The sequence below is a fragment of the Myotis lucifugus genome, unplaced genomic scaffold (genome assembly GCF_000147115.1).
Source record: "Myotis lucifugus unplaced genomic scaffold, Myoluc2.0 scaffold_0, whole genome shotgun sequence".
Classification (NCBI taxonomy): domain Eukaryota; kingdom Metazoa; phylum Chordata; class Mammalia; order Chiroptera; family Vespertilionidae; genus Myotis; species Myotis lucifugus.
Genome location: NW_005871048.1, coordinates 22,773,720 through 22,793,636, shown reverse-complemented (window position 1 = coordinate 22,793,636; position 19,917 = coordinate 22,773,720). Strand labels below are relative to the sequence as shown.

At 39.7% G+C, this 19,917-nt stretch overlaps 1 long non-coding RNA gene across 1 annotated transcript in view; it reads left to right on the top strand.

Annotated features, from left to right (window-relative positions):
* The first annotated feature begins 4,262 nt into the window (after positions 1–4,262).
* The window catches only part of LOC111824922, a 54,987-nt gene continuing 39,332 nt past the window's right edge, over positions 4,263–19,917 (top strand). Inside the window, exons 1-2 of the long non-coding RNA XR_002828009.1 lie at positions 4,263–4,319; positions 7,454–7,574. This is a non-coding gene — a long non-coding RNA (uncharacterized LOC111824922). The remainder of the gene's footprint in view (positions 4,320–7,453; positions 7,575–19,917) is intronic.

Genomic DNA, 19,917 nt, shown 5'->3' with positions numbered 1-19,917 from the left:
ATACATATAGTGTTCATAGTCTGTTTCTGAGTGGTAAGAATAAGTTTTTCCTAGATTGATATTGATAGTATGGTGTGTCTAAGTAATATTATGACCCTATGTTTCACTTGTAGAATACTTCCCTGTTTCAATGTGAAGCAAATTTATTACTCCCTGCCCAGGCAGTGTGGTTCAGTGGTTGAGCATCAACCCATGAACCAGGAGGTCACTGGGTTTCAGGCTCAATCCCCAGTAGGGGATGTGCAGGAGCCAGCCGATTGATAAGTCTCATCTTTGATGTTACTATCTCTTTCTCCCTCTCCCTTCCTCTCTGAAAAAAAAAATATTAAAAATAAAAACATTTAAAACAATTTATTACTCCCCAACATACTTTCATGGTGTCCTCATGTCTATTATGCATAAAATTCCAGATAATATGTTTGATACTCTCCTCTTCTTATTACAGATTTACTTTGCAGGTTTTCTCATCCAGATTTCAAACGTCATCAGATATATATTTTATAGAGTGTTTCAGTATTTTTCACAACCACTTAATTTTTATTCAGGATAAATGATTGGAGACATGTTCAGTAATTTCTTCATTACACAAAAACGCCCAGGTGAGGGGAAAGTGATAGTTGAAATCCAGCCTGTGTCCACTCACTGTGTAGTCTGGAATTTGCTACCAGGAAGAAAGAACACATTTTGTAATTCATATGAAGTTTTTATATGCAGTATTAGAGTATATTAGTGGTAACTAAGGTTCTAGAGGGAAATAAAAACAGAAATAGGAAAGGTTCATAGAATATATAGTTAATTTCAACTAAGATTTTTGGAGCACCCACTGAGGGCTAGGCACTGAGATCACAGAAATGAGGACATCAGTGGGTCCATATGAGTAGGGTGACCATGGGCCTGTTTGCATAGGACTACCCCAGTTTGTATCTGTTTTCCCATTGTCCCATCTGGTTAGTGTTCCCTTTCACTCTCAAATGTGTACCAGGTTGGGCAGTAAATTATGTTGTCACCCCAAAAAGAAGAAAAAAATTAATTCTAGACCAAGTTGCAAAATCACGGGTAAGTGAAAAAGCATGATCTCCTCTGGTTTGGCCTGGCAGGAGGGTTGTTGGGGGGAAATGGCATGAAATGGAAATATGACTGATATGATAGGGTGTCTGAGCTGGTGAAAGGCCTTATACACTACTTTTAAGGAGTTTTTATTTGTAATTAAGGTATTGGGGGATACACATGACGGTTAGCAGAGACACCAAGATGGTGGCGTAGGTAAATGCCAGTACTTGCCGCCTCCCACAACCACATCAAAATTACAACTAAAGTACAGAACAACCATCATTCAGAACTGTGTGAAATTTTGCTGAATGTTAGTACTACAACTAGAAAAGTAAAGAAGAAAGCACATAGAGACTACCAGGAGGGGTGAAAGCGCTGAACAGGCTGGTCCAACACCCATGTGTGGCATGTTTTTTAATCGGGAGGAGTATCTAGGCTGTGGAGACCTCCTGAGAGGAGCAAGGGGTCCCAGCCCCACACCAGACCCCTCAGGCCAGGCTTCCAGAGCTGAGAAGAGAAGCTCCTGTAACTTTGAGCAGTAAAAACCAGCAGAGACTGTGGCTGAGTGACACAGAGGCTGCTAGAGTCCCAGTAGCTCCTCTTAAAGGACCGGCTCCTTAAGGGTAGTTGGTTCAGCTCCTCTTAATTGTTCCCTCTGAGCTCCAGCACTGGGGCAGCGGCTTAGGGGGATCCAGGGACATACTGAGAGGAACTGGGTTGTCTGACACCTCTCAGACAAAAGTGCTCACAGAGGTCATTGTTCCTATCTGAGACCTCCCCCCACCCTTGTCACAGAGGTGTCTGGTAGGCACCATATCTATTTCCATCAGCCTGGTGCATACTGTTCCCTCCACCTTGGTGATTTCCTGAGATTCCACCCCACCCAATTTGCAGTCCCATCCAAGCTGTTTGCAGCAGCTTTTCCATATGAATGGCCTGTCCTGGCTCAGGCTTCACACTTTCCTAAAATCTCTCAAACAAGCAGCAGCTAGTGTCAGCATGCCCCATTCCTCTCAAGAAGAGGCCCCAGACCTGGCACTAGCAGCAATCTCCTTTGTTTCACAGCTTGGCCTCTCCTGGGCACTGCCAAGCCCAACACAAATACCAGCCATCTGCAGATTGCTCTGTATTTCCTGATGGGTGGCCCCAGGCAGGACACAGGCAGTGGTTGACTTTGCACCTCCAGGGGGGTTAGGGTGGGTCCCAGAGCCGGTGCACTCGATGGACCGCTTCAGATCATGCCAAATTACAACCTTTCCATATCCACAAGTGACACTCCCTTACCTGGTGAAAGAAATTGACTTATAGACAAAGAGAGAATCTTAAAAGCAGAAAGAGGAGAGCAATTAGTTATGCCCATAAAACTGTCAGCTGATTTCTCAACAGATACTTTGTAGGCCAAAGGGAGTGGCAAGAAATATTCAAAGTGATGAATAGCAAAGACTTAACAACCAAGATTACTCTACCCAGCAAAACTAGCATTTAGAATTGAAGGTCATATAAAGAGCTTCACAGACAAGAAAAAGCTAAAGGAGTTCAACACTACCAAACCAGTATTACTAGTACATGAAATGTTGAAGGGTATTCTTTAAGAAGAAGAAGCAATAAAAAATATGAACAATAAAATGGCAATAAATACATAGCTATCAACAATTGAATATAAAAATGAAAATAAATGAACAAGGAATATAATGAACAAAATAAACTGATGAATAGCCCTAGCCGGTTTGGCTCAGTGGATAGAGCATTGGCCCATGGACTGAAGGGTCCGGGGTTCAATTCTGGTCAAGGGCACATAACTTGGTTGCAGGCTCGATCCCCGGCCCTGGTCGAGGCATGTGCAGGAAGCAACTAATCAATGTATCTCACATCAATGTTTCTCTCTCTCTGTCCCTCCCATTCCCACTCTATCTAAAAAAACAATGGGAAAAAAATATTCTTGGGTGAGGAGTAACAAACACAAACACACACACACACACACACACACACGCACACACACGCAAACTGATGAAATAAAAATAGAACCAGCGGCATAGAAACATGCACTAGCCTGACAAATCCTCAGCGGGAAGGGGGAGGGGGGAGGCGGCAGGAAGAGATTAACCAAAGAACATATGCATATATGCATTACCTATGGACACCAATAGGGTGATGAAGGTCTAGGGCAGAGCGGGAACTGGGTGGAGGGGGATAATGGGGGAGGGCGGAAGGGGGACATCTGTAATATAACAATAAAGATTTAAAAAAGATGTTAGCATGAAATTAAAATATATATATAGAGATATATATTGATATATTGGGGACCGATGGTGGTTTGGTGTCAAGCAAACGATATGATCAAATCTGTTAAAAAGAGCAAAAGTACATTTCCCCACCTCTCTCACCCCCATATATACATATGGGGCTAGGGAGGAGAGCATCATGTCCTTTGTGAACACACTTATAACTGAGCTCCACTTAATCTTAAATCCACAGTAACCCTTGGAATGAATAGCCTACTCCATTCCATGTGTAAAACACACTGCTGTCATTGGCATGCTGAGTCGCTAAATGCTTACAGGTGGTAAGCTACTCTAGGACAACCTACATTTCTGCTCCTATAATTTGAAATGTATATTTTAAAAATTACGTGTTCTTAAATCTGTTAATGCTATTTGTACTTGTTATTGCCATTATGTAATTGAAAAAAATGTAAACTGATGAACTAAGAAAGCAAACAGTTGTTTCTATGAAAATGTTGTGAAATGCTGAAAAACTGAAAGGCAACTGGCTAAAAATATTCAGATCATGAGGTGTGGGTGAGACAACTATAAAAATGAGAGAGAAAGAAAAATAGCATAAACATCCAGAAGGTTCTGTGCTCAGTTTACCATATACTAGGTAGCTGAAGCCACATTAATATGCTGTGGTAAAGAGACAGGTCAAGTCTGGCATCTGCAATTAGGACTACTATTTGGTTAGGCTTGCAGTAGTCTATGGTCATTCAGGTTTTGCAGAGGGCAGACAGGTACATTAAATGGTGATATGATAGGGACCATGTATTAGGGTTCTCCAAAAATTGAACCAATAGGATATGTATTAAAGAAATTTTATTTATTTATTTAGATTAAAAATGGCAGCAGAGTAAGTTGATGCTGCATGGACATGCTCCCAGGAACAAACTGGTATTACAACTAAAATACAGAAAAAATTCCTGAATAATCAATGGAAAACTCACAGGAGAGAACCCTGATACCTGAGGACTGAAAGTGGAGACCACATAGAGACTGGTAGGAGGAGCGGAGGCAGGAAAGGGCTGGCCAGGCACCCACAGATAGCAACTGAAGTCCCAGAGAGATATCTCAGCTGTGGGGGGTTGCCACTGAGAATACTGGGATATAATCCCCAAGCTGGGCCCCCCAGCAGAGAGCAGTAAAACTGAGGAGGGTACCCACATGACATCTGGCTGTGAAAAGCAGTGGGGGGCTGTTTGCCAGGGAGTAACAGCTGAAAACTCAGGCACCCCCTTAAAGGGACAACACACAAAATTCCCTGTGGAGCCACCCACCTTGTGCTCTGGCAGAGGGAGGATGAAGTGGACTGGAGCTGTGAGAGCAGAAGCCAGGACTGGGGACTTGGGGGATAGATCTCAGAAGGCAGACTCCGCAAGTTTCCTGGGCTGAGTCACTCCCTCACACAAGCCAGGACATCTTTCCCACATAGACATCTGCCTTGCCTGGGGGGAAAACAGTCCATACACCCTATTGGAAAACACCTTGCCCTGAGGCCACTTAAGAGATTAAAAATAACAATTAGCCTCCAGCCAGAAGCTACTGCCCCACCCTGTTGGAAAATAAAAACAACCCTCACCATACCTAAGGACAATTGCCTGGGGGACAATTCAAGTCAGAATCCTATCAGTCTGTAGGCAGAGGCGGTCTCTGGAAGCTTTGAGTCTATGCCTGATCTAATTAGTCAGAAACAGCCTTTAACACTGTCCTGCACTAGAGATGTAGAGAGGTGTAGAGGATCTACCTAATACATAGTCACAAATCCAAAAAGAAAGCCAAAATGAGGAGACAACCCCCAAATGAAAGAACTAGAGAATTCTCCAGAAGAAGAGATAAATGAAGCAGAGATAAGAATTTATTTATTTATTTAAATTTATATTTATTGTTGAAAGTAGTACAACAAATGCTCCTTATTCCCTGCCCCGCATTGACCCCCTCTATTCCACACCCCCCCCCAGGCCTACTGCACTATTGTCTGTGTCCATGGGTTATGCATAAAAGTTTTTTGGTTAATTTCTTCCCACCCTCTCCTCTCCCCGTCTCTCTGAGATTTCTTTGGCTAATTCAGTTATAGAGACTAAGAAGTCTTAAGATCTGTAGTTGGCAAGCTAGAGACCAAGGAGAGCCAATGGTATAGTTCCATCCTAGTCCAAAGACCTGAGAACCAAGAGAGCTGATGGTTTAATTTTCAGTCAAATCTTGAGTCTGAAGCCAGGAGAAAAACGGATGTCTCACCTGGAAGATAGGCAGAGAGGGCAAATTCTCCCTTATTTTTCGTTATATCCATACCTTCAACAGAAGCCCACCCACAATGGGGAGGACAACCTGCTCAGTTTACCATTCAAATGCTAGCCTCATATGGAAACACCCTCTCAGACACACCCAGAATGTTTAAGCAAATATCTGGGCACCCTGTGAATCAGTCGAGTTGGCACATAAAACTAACCATCACAGACCACTACCCAGGCATCCTTGTGATCCTTAAAAGTGTCAATAATCTCCACCATTGCCACCCAAAATATGATATATTGCTTTTGGTTTATTTTGTCTGAAGGGGGCTTGGAATCAGTTACCAAGACTCCTATTTGGACTTCCCCACCACAGCAGCTCCTATTTCATGGGCTAAAACCCAATGTGGGGATTACTCCAACTCCCAAGTATGTCAATCTTAATTGTAACCTTCAGGAACTGAGGAAATGACCCCTAGTTGTTTCCATGAACCCAGTGTAGCCGAGCCAGGATTTGGCCAGGACTACTAGTATGTATGCTCCTATTCTTAACTGGGGAGGCCAAGATGATACTCTGAGTCTCCACATATCAACATCAACTCAGACCCTGTGCCTAATTTTCCCTGAAATGTCTGGATATTCTCCTGTTCTCAGTGCACAGTTAACTCAGAAATTGGCCTGAGTTCCTTATATACTTGTCATAGTGTTGTGGGGTCCTTTCCTCCAGGACCTGGCTACCTCTATAGTCAACAGGTTCTGAGCCTGAAAAATTGACTCAGAACTGGAAATAGGTAAAAGGGATCATGACATTTTTCACTTTAGTGACCACCCTCAGTCTCGTCATCCACTCCTGCTTTCCTTCATTACATACATTAAGCAGTACCCTTACCCATCTATTCTCCCACTAGGGACACTGGATTCCATAAATATCTCCACACTTTCCAGGTTGAGCTCCCTTGGCTGTCACTCTGATTTGCAAGTTATGATCATTGTGACTCCCCAAGCTCTGCATCCTGGATCTGTGCTTCTGGGCTCCATCATTCCCGCTGCTGTTAATAAGCCCAGCTCTGTAATATCTACCTGAGCCCCCCTCAGAGGTGAGCTGTTACTGAACTTCTTAGCGAGCCTGATGTCTCTCTCACCTCAGCATTCCTGATGACCTGGTGCATGGTGTATGTCTGGCTTCTCCTATGGAACGTAATGCTCCCTGTGGGCTTCTGGCATTACAGAATATATGTACTCTAGTCTGTGCAACTCCCTGAACTTTTTTTCTTATTACTGATTTTTAACAGAGAGGAAGGGAGAGGGATAGAGAGTTAGAAACATCAATGAGAGAGAAACATCGATCAGCTGCCTCCTGCACACCTCCCACCAGGGATGTGCCTGCAACCAAGGTACATGCCCTTGACCGGAATCGAACCTGGGACCTTTCAGTCCACAGGCTGATGCTCTATCCACTGAGCCAAACCGGTTAGGGCTCCCTGAACTTTTTAATCCACTATCTGTCATGGCAGTTCAGGTATTTCAGCATCTCAGCATGGGCCATTACTTTCTCTAGGAACCATTCAAAGAGGAAGTTGGCAACATGCTCTAGGATTCAGCTGTTCTTAACCTGTGGGTCGCGACCCCTTTGGGTGTCGAACGACCCTTTCGCAGGGGTCGCCTAAGACCATCCTGCATATCATATTTACATTACAATTCATAACAGTAGCAAAATTACAGTTATGAAGTAGCAACGAAAATAATGTTATGGTTGGGGGTCACAACATGAGGAACTGTATTTAAAGGGCCAGAAGGTAGAGAACCACTGCTCTAGGTGTTAAATCTCGTATCCTAAGAATGCTTCCAGGTCAATAAATTCACCCTTATCCAGTCTTATGGTCAGCTGTCTTGATCAATCACTAGGGAGGGATGCAGAGGGTCTTCCACTCAGCTACTCTTCCATCATCCCAGAAGTTCTGCAGGCTCCTCCAAGAATCCTGGGTCCCTGAGAAATACAGTTGGGAAACTGTTACAGAGAAACAAGGTAAGAATCTGAAAGCTTTGCTCCAACTTTGTGACCTTGAACTGGCCATTAATTCTCTCTGATCTTTGGTTCCTTGATCTGTACAGTGGAGATATAAGATATAGATTATCTCTAAGGTAGCTCTAAAATTCGATGATCTCCAGTTCTACCTGGTGATAAGCCATTCCACATCTGTCCAACCAATACCAGAAATTTAAGTTTATGAGCAAGCCAGGCTATGCCAAAGGGGAAACAATTCTTTTTTTTTAAAAAAATATATTTTATTGATTTTTTACAGAGAGGAAGGGAGAGAGATAGAGAGTTGGAAACATCGATGAGAGAGAAACATTGATCAGCCGCCCCCTGCACATCTCCTACTGGGGATGTGCCCGCAACCAAGGCACACGCCCCTGACCGGAATCAAATCCGGGACCCTTCAGTCCGCAGGCTGACGCTCCATCCACTGAGCCAAACCGGTTTCGGCGGAAACAATTCTTGACTCTGCACTCTGCATTGTTTTGAACTCTGGAAGCGTATGTCATGTACCACACTGGCTAACTTCATTTCTGGTCAAGAATTATCCCAACATGAACTGGTTTATCTGGCATAGAAAGGAATGTTCATGTTGTAATTTGAATATTCTGATTTCTGGTACATGAATATCAAATGGAACAGAAACATGGCACATAGTAAGCACTCAATAAATATTTGTCCCTTGTGATTATGCTAAATACCACTGAATTGTACACTTGTAAAGGGTGAATTTTATGGTATACTAGAGGCCCGATGCATGAAATTCATGCAAGGGGCTCAGCCCTCGCAGCCCTGACTTCGTCTGGAAGGTTGATCGGACGGTTGTCTGGAATGTCGTCTGGATGGTCCTTCTGCTGTTCTGTCTAATTAGCATATTAGCTCTTTGTTATATAGGATGAGTTATTTCTCAATTTTAAAAGAAATTGAATAAATGAACATAGAAGTAAGGAAATTCATGTTGCAATTTTGAAATTCTGATTTATGATGCTCAGAATAAAACAACCAAAAAAAAAAGTAATGGAAATTTAAATCAAATACCTAATAACACCATTAGTTGTCAGGAGACATATTTGGGATACATTCTTGAACTTTGAGATTTTGGCAAATTATATATATATATTTGAAGTTCCCTTGCTACTTTTTCAGAGGAAAAAGAGTGATTAGATACCTCTGCTCCTTCAAGGCATTTAAAAATGTTTTTTATATTTTGTAAGTATAACACTTACATTTAATGACATGAATTCATGGTGCCTAATATGTTGCATATTATTTCCTTGGGTAAGCTTCTTACTGCAGTGATAGCCATGGTCATTCTTGTAAAAATGTACAATGTTTGATCAAACTCACATGAATATAGTATTTTAATGTAGTTCCTCCTTTGTAAGTAAATGAATATAATATTTATTGAGAGGAGAGGTAGGAATCTTAGGTTAGTTTAAAATAAAAATGCTTTGTATTGGGTTTATTTCTTATCTTCACCATATAATTAACAGGAGAGGGCAGTCATAGACTACTTTCAAGAATTCTATAGCTTACATATATTTCAGTGGCAAAGTCTTATAATTCTGCTTTAAAAGCACTTCCTTCAGTAATGTGCTACATGCTATTTGAAATCATTGCTGATGAATCATTTATACCTCTGATGTATCCATTACAGTATGAAGGGTCCTTAGTAAATGTCTAACTCCTCATTTTATAGGTCAAAAAATAAAAACCTAAGGAGCTTATGTGATGTACCCAAGATTACCTAGCCACTTGATGGCAGAGTTCGTTTAATTTTGTCTTTACTGTGCCCCACCACCACCACCACCACACACACCACTACCAAATGAACCGTGTCTTTAATATGTGTCCATGAAATGGAAACTGGTTATGAACTTTGTAGTAGATTCAGAAGAATCTGAAGAAATTCAGGCTTGAATAAGGTCAGGTTTACCCCCTCAGAATTACTTAATAATGATTACTTATTAAAAAAATTATCTGAATTTTTTACAAAGAGGATGACCTAGAAACACATTTTAAAAAAACATAACAATTTTAGGTTTGTTTTGTACTATATGGTATTAAGGTTGGATGATCTCTAAAAATCATTACTTATAGCACATTATCACAACATCTATATGTCTATTAAAATTATCCTTAGCAAGAACTTTGATAGGTGTTTAAATTTGCTGGCAAAAGTTGTATTTGTTATTGTTTAGATCTAAATAACAATGTAGCACCCATGATAACACTGCAATATGAGGAAATTGTAGAGATCAAAAGCGTAGGAGAGACATTTTTACTGACTGTTTCTCTCGGACTCCCTCAACCTTGGATTTCCCATCCAGGTCTATGTTGTTTGTGCCTATGGGATCTGAGTTGGAAAATTGTTCTTACTAGTGGATTCAGCAATAGCAGCAGGTGCAGTCAGTTTACCAACTTATTTCTTATATCACCAGAATACTTCTGTCATCACTAATCAATTTTTATAATGCACTTACTGACAAATCAGAGAATCACCAAACACCACACACACACACACACACACACACACACACACACACAGATGTGAACCTGTGGTGGATGCTATGACATGTAGATTCCAACTCTTAAAGAACTGTGACACTCATGCTACATCTGCCTACAGTGTTGGTTACTAACTGCTCATAACTATACTCTTTTCTGGAAATTGATTTTGACCTAAAGAAGCTACTGCATCACCCTCTCTGTCAATGTGAGGATACAAAGACTTGGCCCCCTTGCTGTAATTCAGAACTTCTCCAGAAAGCTTCAGGGCTCTAATAGGTCCACAAAGGCCTCTATTACAACTTCATTTCCCTCTGTCTAATCCTACCTCTCACAAATCTTGTTCCCAAGAGTAACTACCCCCCCAGCATGCCTCTTACATGTAGATCTCAGAATCTCAGAGTCTGTTTCCCAGGATTCCAACCTGCAACAGTAAGCATATATGTGTACATTAAAATAAGGGAAGAGAAAGAAATAAATTTGAATGAGCTGATTAATTTTGGCTATCACATGTGGCGTAATGATGGGGGAAAGGACAAGAAAACAAGGCCTGTATATCAAATTCATTTTCTTAAGTACCACTGGTCCTATTTTATCTATAGTCCTTTTACTGCATTATCTTCTCCCATTTACCCCTTAATTTTAGATTACCTCATCCTTCCATCCTTCACTCTCTTTTCTTTGTATGATGCCTTTGCATTCAAATTAGGCCTTTGAAATTAATTAGCACTTACACACAAATGGATTCCTAAATCTTTTAACTCTATTCTAACCTCCTTTCTGAGATCTAGATGAGTATTTCCAAAGGCCTTTTTAATTTCTCAATTTGAATTTTCTACAGACACTTCAAAGTCATTGTGCTCAAACTAACTTCTTATAAAGGTAATGAGTCTATGGGGTAACAACTGTTCCCCCATGGAGTCTCCATCTCTTCTTAATACAATCACTGTCTTCCCAGTTCCCCAAAGTAAATTACCTTTTTTTTTTTTTATATTTTATTGATTTTTCACAGAGAGGAAGGGAGATAGAGAGTTAGAAACATCGATTAGAGAGAAACATCGATCAGCTGCCTCCTGCACATCCCCCACTGGGGAGGTGCCCGCAACCCAGGTACATGCCCTTGACCGGAATCGAACCTGGGACCCTTCAGTCCGCAGGCCGATGCTCTATCCACTGAGCCAAACCAGTTTCGGCAAAGTAAATTACCTTAATCATTGTTATTCTTCCTCCATACCATACTAACAAGTAGTCACCAAGTCTTGAAAATTCTTATCAGAAATATGTCTAAAATAAATTTTTTCTCTGCTTTATTCAGGCCCTTGCTTTTTTTTTTTTTTTAAAGATTTATAACCTACCTATATATCTAATTTTATTTCTTTAACCATCCTCCTCTTTTCTCTTTCAACCCTCTACTTCTTAATCAGTCTAACTCACCCTGTGCCACTTACCTGTATGCCTGTAAAAGAAACTACCCAATGGTATTTACAGAAATAGTTCTAGGCTGACTTGTTATACATTCCCTGAGTCCTCATTCCATCTTTTCTACTTCCTAAACTTAGCAATTATGTCTAAGTCTGGCTCTGAAATCTTGAATCTTGGGATTCTGACTTGGCTTTCTCTTTTCTGGGCCTCTGCTGGTAATGTAGTCACCATCATCAGTCACATGCCCAATAGTCTACAGCCCAGGCAGCTAAACACCCAATCACTATGTGGAGATAATGGACTTTTGCTGCTAACTGTTGATTCTAGAAGTGTACTTTTCTTAAAGATACATGCAAAAATACACTTAAAATTTGATTTTAGAGAGAGGAAGTGGGGGGAGAGAAACATCGATTTGTTGTTTCACTTATTTATGCATTTATTGGTTGATTCCTGTAAGTGCCATGACCAGGGATCCAACCCACAACCTTGGGGTATCAGAACGACGCTCAGCTACCTGGCCAGGGCTCAAAAATACACTTTAAATCAGCAATTTTTTTTCAACAAATACTTTTTAAGTGTACATTATACGTTAGATGCTGTTCTGGCTACTAATGATATGACAGTCAACAAAAGTTCTTACACTCTAGAGCAGTGGTTCTCAACCTTCCTAATGCGGCGACCCTTTAATACAGTTCCTCATGTTGTGGTGACCCCCAATTTCATTGTTACAAATTGAACATAATTAAAGTATAGTGATTAATCACAAAACAATATGTAATTATATATGTGTTTTCTGATGGTCTTAGGGGACCCCTGTGAAAGGGTCGTTCGACCCCCAAAGGGGTCTCGACCCACAGGTTGAGAACCGCTGCTCTAGAGCGATAAGTGCATCTGTTAAAGCCCAGAGATGAGGGAGGGGAATGTTGACCACAGTACTTATACATAAACACCTGGCTGAACTAGTGTGTTGAAAAGAAACTGCTTGTCCTGCAAGTGCCAGCATTTCCTCCCAGAGCTGTCCAAGGGATCTGCAAGCCATCACTGTATCCTCTTCTCAAATACATCCTGGGGTCAATAAGAAAAACTGCCTTTCTTGCTTAACTAACTGTAAATTCATATGGAAGCCCAAGATTCATAATTGGCATGATTGATAGGGTGACATTTTACAATATTTTACTGATACAACTTAGTGCTTCTTCGCAGTCTTTTTTCTCCTGGGTTTGAGGCTTATTACACAAAAGGAGCCAAAGGCTATACTGCACAAAAGAAGCTACACCAGAAAAGGGCATTGATGAGCTTTAGACTCAAAAGCTGACTTTCCTGACCTCTCTAAGACGGTAATTGTCTTGCAAAACCTAGGGAGTGAAAAGGTATTCTCAAACTCCTTTAACTTGCATTTAACATATCAAAAGCTAAGCCAACTAGCCAGGCTTTCAAAGCACCAGTAACCACAATAGGAAATATGTGTTATGACCCAGTTCACATGTGTGTGTAATATTCAGTATATAGGTTATAGCTGAAACAAGTCTCACATAAAAAAACCTTACTCTTACTACTTGCAATGGATTTTTATATGCTCTGTCCACTAGAATTTCATTTATTTTTAATGTACTATTTACAACACTGAATTGTGATCAATGTTAAGGAAAACTAGCTTAGGGTTTTTCAAGAGAGGCTTCAATGAAACAGAAAAAGAAGAGAAGTTAAGTCATTTTCTGGAGAGGTTGGGCAGGGCTTGAAGGCAGTGCTTAGGGAGAATTTGAAGGATCAGAGTGTTAAAATTTTTGGTGTTGAGTAGAATGGGTCAGGGGGGAAATGTATTTTTTGGAGAGTGAAATTGTATTAATGTAGGTTACAAAAGTAGAATATATCAAGCCACTGAATTCAGGTCACCAAGACACTGAAAAGTAGATAAGGATGAGGCAAGTGCAGAATGTTTACATTCTTATGACGATAACCATAGGATGAACTAAAACCACAATTGGAGTTTAACCAAAAGAAGGACAGGCTATACACTGTAGAGCAAGCATTCAAACTCAAAGGCTAACATGGGCCAAATAAATAAGGTTTAAGTTTATGTGGGCCACAAAAAAACAAAAGCTTCAATTTTCATAGAAACGTAGGTTTATTTCAATAGAGACATGCTGACTACAAAGGGCTAAAATAAATGAGTAATCATTAACATAAAATAATAGAACATTTTAATAAAAATTAATATTTTTTCTTGAACATTAACTTAGCAGACACTGAATAACTGCACAAATTAATAAGCGTAACGCAAATAAACCTATTTTTCTTTTCTCTGAAAGTGAAATATTTCCTGTTGCACACACCAAACAAGTCAGTACAAGACATAACATGGCTATCGGCTGCTAAAATATTCGCTGCTAGTATTAGTGGAGAGAAATGGTGCGCCTGCGCCTAAGGCACGTAAGGGAAATTAATGCAACACGGATATAGTAACCAGTCATTAGCAAACGTTGAAGTTCGTTATTAATAATTATGTATAACAATATTGTAAAAATTAAGTTATGAAATTTTTATTAAAATGTTTCTTAGCCCTAGCCACTTTGGCTCAGTGGATAGAGCGTTAGCCTGCAGACCGAAGGGTCCCGGGTTCAATTCCGGTCAAGGGTACATGCTCAGGTTTTGGGCTCGATCCCCAGTGGGGGGCATGCAGGAGGCAGCCAATCAATGATTCTCTCTCATCATTGATGTTTCTATCTCTCCCTCTCCCTCTGAAATCAATAAAAAAATATTTTTTAAAAAAAACACACGTTTCTTACATACAATTATATTGGCTGGGCCGTGGGCCGTGAGTTTGACATGCTTGCTGTAGAGGCCCCACTCTTGATGGCCTGGACAATGGATAATGATATTTTAAAGAAAAGAAAATGAAGTAATTCTTAGACAGTGGTAGAGTACCAGGGATCTAGTTAGCATTACTTTGAGGAAAAACTCAGTAGCAATTGTAGGGGTGAGGGAGAAGGAAGTTGTGTAAGAAAGATGAGAACATAAAAATGCTATGCCTAACACTTGGGGGCCTCAGGCCTGTTATAATTAACTGACAAGGTTGTGTTCACTATAGACATTGCCTTGTGAGTGTGTCCTATCCTACAGCTTTGAGCAACAAATGGATTAGGCTGAGGTTTTCCTAGGTTGGATTACATTTAGATTCTTTTCTTTCTTGCTTCCCAAAAGGATAGGGGCTCACCAGAAAAATTGGATAGGTTATAGAAAGTGAAAAGACCTCATTGTCATTATAATCTGATCATAGTGAGTAATATGTGACCCTATCCTTTTGAGCTTTGCTTAGATGCCACCTTTTAGCAGGCCTCTCCTGACTCTGTTTATAACTGTACCCCAACTAATCCTTATTCTTCTATTCTGCTTTATTTTTCTACATAGCATTTATCACAAATGAATAATTGTGTCTGAGTGTGTATGAATGGTATATAAACCCCCATGTTCCAAAACTAAGCTTCAATAATTATCAAGATTTTACCAATCTTATTTAACTTGTACTGCCACTACTTTTATTTTTGGTACATTTTAAAGCAATTTTCAGACATTATGGCATTTCCTTCCATACTGTATATTTTACTTATTTTGTTTAATGTCTTACCTTATTAGAATGGGAGCTGGATGAGGGCAACAATTTCTATCTGCTGTATCCAAGAAACATCCCCAGCACCTTAAAAAAAATCCTGGCACATTCATATATTTTTTTGAATGAATGAATGTAGAATCTAAAAAGTGACATAGTCTCCTGCTAATTAAGCAGAGATATAGGCATGATTTTATTTAGATAACCTGCAGTTTCCCATTGGGGGATTATATGTGAGTTTCTGGCCATGACTGTGCTTGAAGTGTCCAACCTCTCCTAACAGAACAATTTGCACATCTCTCTTGAAGAGTGGGAAAGCAGAATTTAGGTTTGTGTAGCAGCACTTATAGCTTAGATCAGGAGGACCTCAGGAGAGCACTGACTGGGAAGCTGGCCCAAACTATGAGTCCATGATTTGGCCACAGTTAGCAATAACTGAGACAATTAGGCAGAAACAACAAGTGGAGATTATGCATTTTAGTGACTGGTAGTGAGCCAGACATAGCCCTAGTCAAGTCCTAAACTAGACAAAAACACCTTGACCCATGATTCAGAGGAGGAAATACAAACATGAGCTTAATTGTATCCTTATGCTCATGTCGCTTTAGAAATTTCATATGTTCCCTTTTCCAACACAATGCCCTATGCTATATAGCTCCACCCAGTCATCTTCTTTGGATTAGGAAATCCTGTAGAACTTTCTTCATTTACCCCAAACCTTTACCCCCTTTGAAAAATCATCACCGTGGATTTCATGAAATACTTGCATCTCTTCAAAGATCACATCACATCCTTGATAAATGCACTCACCAAAATGGCAGACTTTATTCTCTTCACTGAACCTCCAATTACCCTAGTCATTGTCATATGATTTAGTAAAAAAAGAAAAAATGCCTAATACTGATAACCTACCATTTGAGCCCTTTTTCCTCATGCTTCCAGCAGTCACTGCTCAAAGTACTCCATCTCCATATCCACTTGGCCATCACCCACCACCTTTGTTCTAGAAGATTATTTTCATGCTACATACTTTACAGTCCCAATTTACAGTCCCAAGGCATAATCTACTCCAATTTAAAGTTTCAAAGAGTGTGTTGTCCTACCCATTCAGCTAATCACATCATTCATTGCTATCACAGCTTCCGTCCCTACTTCCCTGTTTCCTGCCCTCCAAGAACAAGTCTCTGTTTGGTTACATGGATGAGCTGCTCAAAAAAACCCTGCAGGATCCCCTCTGCTCTTAGACATTTCATGTTTTAGCTTAGCCAGCACATTCTCCTTCAGATCAGGCATCAGCTTTTTCAGGGCTTTGCCTCTCTTCCGTTGTTAGGTTTGGACTGATCCCACCAGCTTTAATCCAGGAGTGATTGCATGGTTCAGTCAGAAAAATCACATTAGCCTAGCCACAGAGCTTGGGTCATGGATAACTACACAACAGAAGACAATTTCTGAGCTATATGCTAGAACTTTGGGAGCAAAAAAGCTTTCCTTAAACCTAATAATAAAAATCTTGAGCTGCTGGTAGCAATTTTGCTACTGTCTGTGGAGAACCTGTCTGAGATTGAAACTAATGCAGAGGAAAATAGAATTGAGACATGGCTTGACGATATTAGTTGAGCAATTGCTATGTGTTAATTAACCACACAACCATTTTATCCTAAAATAACACCTTAGGGGCAGGGTCTCGACATTTATCATCCCCAATCTAGAGATGAGGTGAGACTAAAGGTTTCACCCAAAGTTTCACAGCTAATGTTGAAGCTGAGATTTGAACCTAGGCAGTCTAGAACCTGTGTTCATTACCACTTTGTTACTGCCTAAATATATGTTTTTGCTAAGAGAGAGAGAGAGAGAGAGAGAGAGAGAGCGAGAAACCGAGACATTATTTGTCTTTGAGTCCTTGGATCTAATCATGCCTGAAATCTTGAACTTCTTGATATTTATTTTTTAGTTAAACAAACAAAGAAATGTCTCTCCCCTCCCTGTCTTTGTCAGAAGCCCATTTGACTCCTAAAACTGGAAAAACTGAGTAATATGCTCTCCAATATGCAAGGAGCACTATAAAGTATATAGAAACCTACAACAAACATCAAGAGAGATGACTGCATGGGAAACATTGGATGGCTTTTCCTACCTTATAGGCCTTTACATTTACACCTATCTGAGAACAATTCAGAAGGTTCTTTAAGATAAGTCATTAAATTAACCAATCCTTTCATATTTCCCCCGTATTTACTCCTGCTCTTTTATGCTATCATTTATATCTTCATGCCGAATCTGGCTAACATATACCCTGCTGTATGTACATCTAGGGTCTAAGCTTTTTTAGATGGGGAATCAGAGGACATAGGGAAAGCAGTGCCCTGGCAGCTGGTGTGCAGCAACCCCGCCTCCCATATCAAGGTTTCCCCTGAATTCATGGCAGCTTTTCCTTAGGTTATTCCAAAGAAACTCAGACTGAGCCCTGTTTGGCAGGGAGATCTGAGTCAGATATACTGACCAGCTAAACTCTGTGCTTTAAGCCATCCCAATATACCTACACACCATGAACACCAGGTACATGACTTGACCCTGCTCACTTGTTCCCTTTCTGTGCCTGCTTTGATCCTGTATGTAACTGATTCCTGATTCTCAGAGACATCTCTTATTTATCATCCTGCTTCTATGGGCAAGGATTTCTTAATGAGTATTACAAAATGAACTGACCATAAAGGAAAATATTGACAAATATTTACGATGGATAATATTAAAATCAAGAATTTCTGTTCATTAAAAGATACCATTAAGAGAGTGAAAAGGAAAGTGATAAATAGGAAAAGACATTTTCAATGCTTATTTTAAAAAAAAGAAACCCTACAAAGAAAGTTAACAATGGAAAAATAGACAAGAAACTTGAATAGGCACATTAAAAATACGATGTTCAATTGATCAACAAATATATGATAAGGCACTCATCAGTAGTGAATAGGGGAATGCAAACAATGTGTTAGCATTACCCAGTAATCAAAATGGTTAAATTAAAATATCAGTACTAAAAGTTGATGTGGATTTAGATACTAAGCGTTGATGTTGCTCTAGAACTCTCGTACATATTTAATAGGAGTATAATTGGTACAACAACTTTGGAAAAAATGATACTATCTCTAAAATAGAACATATACACCCTCTGTGAACAGCAATTTTAGTCTTAGGTATACAACCAACAGAAATGTACATACACATCAAAACTATACTGAAGATTCATAACAGCATTATTTGTTATGACTACAAACTATAAGCAACCCAGATGAAATTAGGATGGATAAATAAAAAGAAACATAATATAGACACATACCTTCAGACATACATACATATAATGGAATACTATTCAGCCTTTACAAAGAAGGAAAATCTGTAATATTAGCCAACATGGATGTACCTCGAGGACATTATGCTAAGTGAAATAGACCAGATACAGAAAGACAATACTGCATGATTCCATGTGCATGAAGTATCTAAAAACAGTCAAATTCATAAAGTCAAAGGCTGGAATGGTGGTACCAGAGGCTGGTTGGAGGGCAAAATGGGTAGTAATTAATCAACAGGCTTAACATTTCAATTAAGTAAGATGAATAAGCTCAAGAGATCTGTTGTACCACATTGTACCTGTAGTCAGCAATAATACAGGGGTGGGCAAAAGTAGATTTACAGTTGTAATACAAATAAATGAATGCAATAATTAATAAAGAATAATACAAGAATAGACTGTTTGAGTACTCACAACTGCAAACCTACTTCTGCCTACCCCATCTATTGAACACTTAAAATTTGTTAAGAGACTAGATTTCAAGCTAATTGTTCTTCTCACAATAAAATAATAATAAAATGTGGATAAGTAATGTTTGGTGTATTCATAAAGTAGAAAACCATTCAGCAATGAAAGTGAACATATCCTATAGTTACATATATAATATGAATGAACACTTCAACTATAATATTGACTGAAAGAAACCAGACATCAAATCTTTCTTAGTAGTGAAAACAGTGATTCTTTGTATTAGTTTAGTTGGAATGCTAGCTATTCTAACAGATAAATTCCAAATTTTAGTGGCTTAACAAATTGAGTTTATTCCTGACTCAACAGTCTCATATCAGTGGCCTTGCTTTGGAGGCCTTCTGAATATTTTTTCAGGGACCCAGACTCTACTTTAGGTTCTCCAAGACCTCTCCAGTCAAATAGCAGATTGAAACCCTTACGTGGGAAGTTTTCATGGGTCAGGCTGCAAGTGGCTCATGTCATTTATGCCCATATCCCTTTGGCTAGAGCTCAGTGTTATCACACATTTCATTGCAACAGAGACTTGGAAATATTGTCTATGTGTGTGCTTAGGAAGAGATATGGGTTTGTGGGCATCTGAACAGTGTCTGCCAATATTTGTAATAGTCAGCAATTTTAAAGAATATGGAAGTATAGCCTCAGTCAAGAAAGAAAATTTTATACACACTAGTGAATTTCTCTTGTTCTCTACTGTTGACTCCTCTCTCTCTCTCTCTCTCTCTCTCTCTCTCTCATACATAAGGATTAATAGTCTTATTTTATTATCCTGGGATTTATTCTACAACTTCAGGATTCAAGAAAGGACAACTCCTTTGGTAAACACCCTCTAGCATAAACCCAATTTTTATGCTAATCCTCACCCAAGGATATTTTTCCATTGTTTTTTTAAAAAATATTTTATTGATTTCAGAGAGGAAGGGAGAGGGAGATAGAAACATCAATGATGAGAATCATTGATTGGCTGCCTCCTGCAAGCC